Raw genomic sequence first — 8,436 nt, forward strand, 5'->3', positions numbered from 1 at the left:
TCCCGTGTAAACGACACTTACCAGTAGTGGAGGTGAGGATGAAAGCCCAGTAGGAAGACGAAACGAAGATACAATGGAAAACCGAAAATGCCCGACTGGATCGTGCCTGACCCATGTGGTGTAAACGAAAGGCTAAACTCGCCATGGTTCTTGACGCCGCAGAAGCTGGCGACTTCCATTTTGAACTTTTTGATGGTGGAATATACTGGCTTAGCTCCTCAGAAAGAAACGATGCATGAAGTGGACTATGTGGTCACAAGGACTGTACAGAAGGATACAGCAAGTTAACGTGGAAATCGACGAAGTAGCAATCGGAAGACGATCTCGAAGACAAACGAATTCAGTACCGAGATAAAAATACGGCTGTTCAATGCGAGATGTTTCACGCTTGGAATGGAAGAACGAGCGTGCTCGGAAGAATCTGAACAATAACTACCATATCACGCCATGAAGCAATTCGAAAAGACCAACTAGCAAGAAAATTAAGCGTAGTATTTGACGCCTCGTGATTAAGATCAGGAATGTTCTGAATTATTATCTTCAGACAGGAGGAAATTTGAATGCAGATGTACCAACATTGTTAATGAATTGTCGAGGAAATTCTTGTGATGGCAGCAAACGTAAATGAGTTTGCGTTGATGAAGTTATGCTTGGAACATCATAAGAAAACAGACAGAAGGCGTGTACATAGAAGCGAAAAATTTCACCGAGCTGCAATGAATATTTTCAAAGGGACATCAAACGGTGATGAAATGAGAATTTATATGCGCATCAAGGTGCCGTTCTCACGTGATCAAGCCAAGCCAGTGTTCTAGGAATGAACTGGGACACGGCCGACGGTATTCTGCTATCATATCGATACGAAGACTCGAGTGAAATGCCAACGAAGGGAAGACTACTTCAAAGCCAGGGCAAAAATATTCGGTTGGTTGGAATTTCTAACGTCCTGCACTGTAACAGCTAATATCGGTATTCAATGACGGGAAAAACAGGAATCTTGGGACAACCTTCTCCCAGACGAACGTAATTGATCTATGGAGAAATATACCTTAGAAGATAAAGGACTGAATGCCTCAAGAGCGCATCGACAACAAGAAAACGGAATGTAAGCACCGACACTTATCGGATGCAAGCGCGGTGGTGTATTCAAGTGCAGCATTCATGGTACTGTTATATCAGAGTGGAGACACTGCTGGTCCTGGCAAAGAAAAGTAGCTCTAATGAACACCGTCGTCAGTCTCGCAAATTAGAACCTGCAAGCAACAGTAAAGTACTGGACCACTTGTACAATCGTGCTGCATTGGAGAAAAAATGCGTAAAGCACCCGTTGAACACAGAGAAGAAAAAAAGACTTATTCAGTAGAACAATGGGGATACGTCAATAGTAGTGAAAAATCGAGCAGGTATAACCAGGAGTGAACGCAGAAAAGATGTCGTAGTGAACAATTTTGTAGAGATCCCAGTTGCTGCAGGCAAAATAGCCGTTACAAAATGCCGGATAATAATGAAAGGAAAGGAGATGATTCTCGTGTCAGATATACGTCGAAAAGGATCTCAAGACAAGGCACTGAAGTTGACAAGTTCGGCAGTTACTTGAATATTTGGAGAGGAACAACGTGAATGTTTCGTTCCGTGAATATTAGATGACAAGTTCTACGGTCCACTAAAAGCAGAAGAAATAAATACCGACGAAACCTGTCTGATTTGGCTAGAACAAAGTGTGTATATTGAAAAATTGCAGAAATTCAGCAAGCAAGCGAATGTGCAGACAGTAGGCGAACACCAGGTATATTAAGATAAAGACCCAATGAGACTTCAAGGGCGCTTTCGGTAGGGCCCGTATCACAAGACGAGCAGCACCCCATCCCATGTAAATGGAATAGTTCGTTGACTATTAGTGCGACGCATTTATGAACAAACTTCACGGTGGAGTACGCGGTACACTGTCGCGTATACGTGAAAGATAATACGACAGTGCGTTGTGTGGCGAAGATACAATTCCAGATCGTCGTAAGAGCAAGTACTTCCTCTTGAGGGGGAGTAACGAAGACCACATTGTCTGAAATATCTGGTCTGTTTCAGCGGTGCGCTGGGAGCAACTACAAAAAAAGTAAGGAGACATAGCCATACGTTGTGTACCAGCTTTCACATTTGCCGTGACAAGAGGTGTACATTGCGAAACTGTTGGAGACGCTTCACATCTGTTTTCTGTATTATTTTCGGCGTTTCTCAGCTCTAACATAAAGGTGCTCAGCAACAATGCAAGACTTTCAGGAGAACGAATAAGGTATTCAATGCGGTCACAGTCACATCACGTCGATAACAACTGAACAATTTATGACCTATCACAAAGTAGAAATTTCTTCCACAAAACACCTTGTGGGGGAGGTTTCTGTGAAAGGCTCATCAGTAGTTTTCAAGTCTACTACGGAAAGCGATCGGTGGATGTGTACTGCATAATGGAGAACTATATACCCGAGTATGCGAAGTAGGTGGTATCACAAAACAATCGTTCACACAAGTTCACGATGGACTTGGAGAACCTATTCCTCTAACTTCTGCGGAGCCGATGGGCGGAACCAGAAAACTGGGAGGAAACATTGAATAGGACGGCAACCTTCGACAAAAGTGAAGACTACGTGGAGTTACCAAAGCATTGTGAAAAATGTGGCACTCCGAGTAGACGAAATAAATTACGGGTGAGGAAATGAAATCAGCTAAGAAATATAACCAGGAACGGAAGAAATTCAACGTCGTCTTACTGGGAGAGCGACATACAAAAGCCTTTTGAAAACTTTGTGGCGAAGTTTTCCGAAGCATAAACCTAACCTCGAAGGTCTGCGTAATACATTTGACAGCAAATTTCATCAGAAGCCCACAAAGTTTGTGTACTTGCGGAACCGGCAAGGTGTAGCAACAGGATTAAGACAAGGAGCACTGAGAGAACACTTACCATAGCCGTCAGAGGAAAACACGGCTTCATTCAAAAGCAGACGTTCGGAACCTTAAATGCCACAGGGCTTATCCGTCACACGAGAAAACAACCGTAGTTCCATTGGAGTGTATAGATATTACTTGTCAGAAGTAGTGCAGGGAGTTTAACGAATCTGCGTCTCCCAGCTGAAAGCCACCAGCGAGAAAAATGCAGGCGTAACACGCCCGGAGACTAGATGTGCAGAACCGCCCGCTGGATATGCTTGTCAATAGCCGCAATGGAAAGCACACGGTAGGAACGAATGAAGGAAAAGTGGAGAAGGAAGGCAGGGAGGTTAACCAGATTAGCTTAATCGGTTTGCTACCCTACACATGGGAGCGGGATGGGGGGGATGGAAGATGGGGAGAAGAGAGAGAGCACATAACACGGCACACACATACTTAGTCTGTCACTCTTGCGCGGTACGTGACATCCCTGTCACAGCCGCTTGTCCAAGCCCGTCTCCTTCATAAACCGAAGTAATCCCTTCGTCACCTTCAGCTGCGATGTCTTCTGTCGGCGATATGTGAAAATAGTTGCAACAACAATAGTCTATTCTCAAGGTGCGCTAGAACGGACGCCAGCGACTGTCTCTGAATATTATATTGAGGACAGTCGCCCAGAATGTGTTCCAGCGTCTCCTCGCCAAGACAGGCATAGCAGAGAGCATTGGCCATTCCAATTCGAAACGAGTAAGATTTCGTGAAGGCCACCAACAGCCATAAGCGATAAAGCAGGGTGGCCTCACTTCGGCGGAGCCCAGTTGGCATACAGTGATGCATCAAAGATAGCAGGTCGTGTTGACGATTGCTCCGGTTGGTTTGGCTGCTTGGTGTGCACCATAGAGAGCGTGATCTCGGTGCAAGCACTCGAAGTCTGCTGGCTGCGTCGGACCGTGAAGGTGGTATGGCCTCTTCCTGTGTGTTCAAGAGCTGTCCGAGCGGCTTTATCGGCGTCATTTCGTATGACGCCGCAGTGACTTGGCAGCCACTGAAACGCCACGTGCTGTCCTTTCTCATGTGATGTATGGAGTAGGCATCTAATATCAAGCACGAGCTGTTCGAATGGCCCGCGACGCAGGGCTGGTAGCACAGATTGTAGGGCTGCCTTTGAGTCACTGAAAATTGACCATTGTGGAGATTGTTCCCGATTGACGAAACAAAGTGCAGCGCGAAAAGCAGTTAGTTCCGCTGATGATGTCGTTGGGTTGTCAGTCCTAAAGCTGATGGTAATACCTCTTGCTGGGACGACCACAGCACCGGAAGAACATTGGATGTGTGTGGAACCATCAGTATAAATATGTGTACTGTCCGCGTACCTCTCGTGCAGAAGAAGCAGAGACAGTTGTTTCAGCACAGGCGACGACAGCTCAGACTTTTTCCCGATTCCTGGTACGCTGAGATGGACTGTGGGGCTGACAAGACACCAAGGGGGTATCGATGGTTTAGATGCAGAGGTGAAGCCCGAGGGAAGTTTGTCTTTGTACTTGACGATAGTTTTAGAGAAGGATGATTGGTGCCTGTCTGAAGGTAGTGTTGCAAGGTGGTGATAGGGGGCACGTGCAAAATGTCTGATGTGCGTTCTCAGGGCTTCCACCGTGATGCCAGTTTCCATTGGATGGTCCCGAGCAATCGCAATAGCCTCTGTTGACGTGTATCTGGGCAAACCAAGGCAAACTGAGTGCTTGAGCTTGTGCTGCCTGCAGAACACGAATATGTCTTGAAGGTGTTGTTCACTACAGGTATAGACTATATGTTAAAGAACCGAGAAAGAGCTCTGTAGAGTTATCATTGCGTCAACTGACATCCCCCACGTCTTTCCTGTCAAGTAGTTAAACAACTGGGAGGTTGCTGTCAGGCGCCGTTTCATGGAAGCCACGTGCGGGCTCCAACAGAGGTCTCGGTCGATAATTACGCCAAGAAATCTGGGCTCCGCCATAGGAAATGGTCCGCCCATTGATTGAGGTGACAAGGCGTCATTGGGTTGCGAGTAAATGCCACTAGGGCGCATTTTTCTGGTGATATGCTGAGACCTTGTTCACAAAAGTAGCTCGCTGTCAAAGTAGCCGCTCTTTGAAGCCGTGCACGTATCTGAGGACGTGTGACTGCCGAAGTCCAGACACAGATGTCTGCGTATATTGAAATGTTGGTGGTAGTTGGCAAATATTAAGCAAGCCCAATAAAAGCGAGGTTGAATAGCGTCGGGCTGAGAGCACCGCCTTGAGGAACGCCCCTGCTGGTATAGCGTCGCGCCGTTGGGCCATCGTCAGTTAACACATGATCTTGCAGATAAGTAACTTGCAATCCACAAAAATACTCGACCAACTAGGTCAACCGTCACAAGAGCGTCGAGAATGGCCTGATGTAATACGTTATCGTATGCCCCTTTCACATCTAAAAATAAAGTTGCAGATAAACGTTTTCGGGACCTTTCGTGCTGGACATATGAAACGAGATCAACTACATTGTCGCGGGAAGAGCGGTCATGTCGGAAACCAGCCATGGAATTCGGATAAATTTGTATTCAAGGTACTATTCCAGGCGGTCAAGGATAATCCGTTCCCTTATCTTTCCTACACAGCTGGCCAACGCTATTCGGCGGTAAGAGGTGAGCTGTAGCGGGGATTTGACCTGCTTCAAGATTGGCACCATGCGGCTGACTTTCCATTCGTCAGGAACATTTCCCTCTTGCCATGAGGTGTTGTAGAGAATGCTATCCGTGCGGATTCTCCGAGATAGCACAAGGCTCCGTAGGATATACCATCTGGACCCGCAGATGATGAGCGCCTGCAGAGAGCTAGTGCCGCCTCGAGCTCCTCCATTGTAAAAGGAAGGTCCATGCGGCAATCAGGGGAATGGGGGACGTCATCTCGGGCTGGAGGATCTATACGTGTCGCTTGGTCTGCCATCCGCGCACAAAAGTCTTCTGCGACATTGATGTCTTGCCGCCCTTGGAAAAGCGCGAGCGCCTTGAATGGAAAACGCTGCTACGGAAGGTAACGCAGACCTTGCACCCTTTTCCAAATGTGAGACAGTGGCTTGCGGGGGTCGAGTGTCTGGCAAAACGTTGCCCAACATTCCGACGCTAATCTATCCATTCGACGCTGAATCTTCTTTTGAATCCTCCTGGCTGCCCTAAGGTCATGGATTGATTTTGTACGCCGATATCGACGTTCCTCCCGGCGACGAAGTGCTCGAAGTCGCTCTAATTCTATGTCTAAGTCGTTTCACGTGTAAGAGATCGTCAGCGTGCGAGTGGGGTTTTGCATCGTATTTTTAATTGTTTGCTCTGACCCAGAGGGTAGGCCCTCGCGGCAGGCATATCTTCCATATCAGATTTGAAGTTGACCCATTGAATCGTCCGAATGGTATTCCGTGGGCCACATCTAGATGACAAGCCTTTGATGTTCAGATAGGTGGGAATGTGATCACTCCCATGTGTCTCAATATCTGGAAACCACTTCATACATCTGGCGAGAGAGTTGGAGACGAAAGCAAGGTCGATGCAGCTGCCGTATGTCACGCCTCGAAGAAAGGTGGGGTTACCATCGTTGAAGAGAGTAAGGCCATAGTTGTAGGCGATGCTTGCTAATCTTCGTCCTCTTGCATTTGTCTTTGTACTTCCCCGTGCTGGATGGTGTGCATTGAAATCTCCTATGCTGACCCATGGGGTGGGACAAACACTCAAGATATCCGCTAATCTTTTAGTATGGAAATTGCTGGAAGGCGATATATACACGCCTATGAGAGTAAACAAGAGTGTTTTTAACTGCGATGCATATATATTGATTGTTGTCGTGGGGCGCAATTGGTTGCCAAACATAGTCGAGTTCACGACCAAAAAAACTGATTTTGCTGCATGCACTATTTGTTGATGACATGATACGTTCGTATCCTGACAGTTATTGGTTTCGACAAGTTTGGCTCACAAATGACGATGAGTAGAAACACATTGGTGCACACATACTGACGGAAATCTGAAATTCGTGATTTGTCGGACGCTGCCTTGACTTCTTTTCGGAAGGATGGGGTATGGGCAGCCATTTTTCTAGTTGAGGGTTTCGAGCATTGGGCTTAAGGCGTCCAGCACTTCAATTGCGCTTCGAGCAGACGGTGTCCCCATGCCCACTAAAATCATTCGGATGGCCTCCATTAGGGAACGTAGCACCGAAATGACTTGACGATCTGTCTTAGGTGACTCATCAATGGCCGGAGAAGGCTCCGGTGGGGCCGCGACCTTTTGAGGTTCCTTAGCAAGGAAGCGGCTCGGTATCATAGGCCATTCCTCTAAAGAACTAAAGAGTTATCTGATTCCCTCGTGGAAATGTTGGGCCCATTCGCGGCGCGACTAAGTGGTACCGTAGTGAAGCGGGTACTATCGCTTCGCGCATGCGCCTTCTTTGAAGACGTACGATGTCGTCGACGTCGACGCCGGACTACTTCGGCTGCCTCCCTGTGAGCCGTATTGTCTCTGGCCATTTGCTTCAGAACCACGCGCTCCCTCTTGATGTGGGGACAGTCTTTCGACGAGGCTGCGTGAGGGCCGCTACAGTTGGCGCACTTCAGAAGCAGACGGTAGGAACCTGAAATTAGGCACGGCATGTTAAACACTCGAGAGCACAGCCATACTACGATTCTAGTGTTCATGGTACTTGCCAGGAGTAGTGCCGGGCGAGGAACGAAGTCCAGTCCACCAGCAACACTTCCCCGCCGAGGGAATGCAAAAGAGTTAAGACTGTCGGTGACGGCACGAGTGGTGATCAAGGTCATCATCTGCGACGCAAGGAGGAAAGTAAACAACCAGAAAAGAACAGCGGGAACCGCAAAGAAATGGACCACTCACCGTAGCTGCTGCACGGCCGGGCTCCGCTCCAGACCGTGGGCGACGTAAGGTCGCCGCAATAGCTAATAGCTGGCGAGGCAATTTCCGAATGGCGTTTGCTTCCGTGATTCCACATTTCGCTCGATAGCACTGACGCGCCCGGGCTACCTTGTCACGAAATGGTGGGGTCGGGTCGCAAGGCCATTCGGAAGGGTCCATGTCCCTGACGCACTCGTAGAGGACGGCTATCAGCTGTAGCCTGCGCAGTATGAGCTAAGCTTTATATCCGTTAAAACCTGAAGCTATACGCTGCCACCCCGCAATACGTGGCCCGTCCTCTTCGATTCCGGCACGGAGAAGACCCATGTGGCCGCAAGCCATGCCCACGAAACCTCGGGCTTATAGCTAAGCAATTTTGTAATGTAGTTATACATTACAAAATTAAAAAACAGTTAACTTCCCTAAGGCGTGCGCCACCCTCGCCAGCTTGACCATCTACAATATGCACAAAGACCACCTGATGAGCGTTTAGGACGCCCGATGCGAAGCTCGCAGAGACGACGCTCGCCGTGACGAGGGGTTGCTGCGCAGGTCCTGGGGTTAGTGGCCACACTCAGACTTGGGTGTCCAGTTGCCGCCGA

General features: G+C 48.2%; 1 protein-coding gene across 4 annotated transcripts in view; it reads right to left on the reverse strand.

Annotated features, from left to right (window-relative positions):
- The window catches only part of LOC142588274 (uncharacterized), a 57,804-nt gene extending 55,749 nt beyond the window's left edge, over positions 1-2,055 (reverse strand). For all 4 annotated transcript variants that reach the window (XR_012829699.1, XR_012829698.1, XM_075699849.1 and 1 more), the window contains exon 1: positions 22-2,055. The gene's annotated coding sequence lies outside the window, so the exon portion shown is untranslated. The remainder of the gene's footprint in view (positions 1-21) is intronic.
- Positions 2,056-8,436: the final 6,381 nt, after the last annotated feature.

The sequence above is a fragment of the Dermacentor variabilis genome, chromosome 7 (assembly GCF_050947875.1).
Source record: "Dermacentor variabilis isolate Ectoservices chromosome 7, ASM5094787v1, whole genome shotgun sequence".
NCBI classification, from domain to species: Eukaryota; Metazoa; Arthropoda; class Arachnida; order Ixodida; family Ixodidae; genus Dermacentor; species Dermacentor variabilis.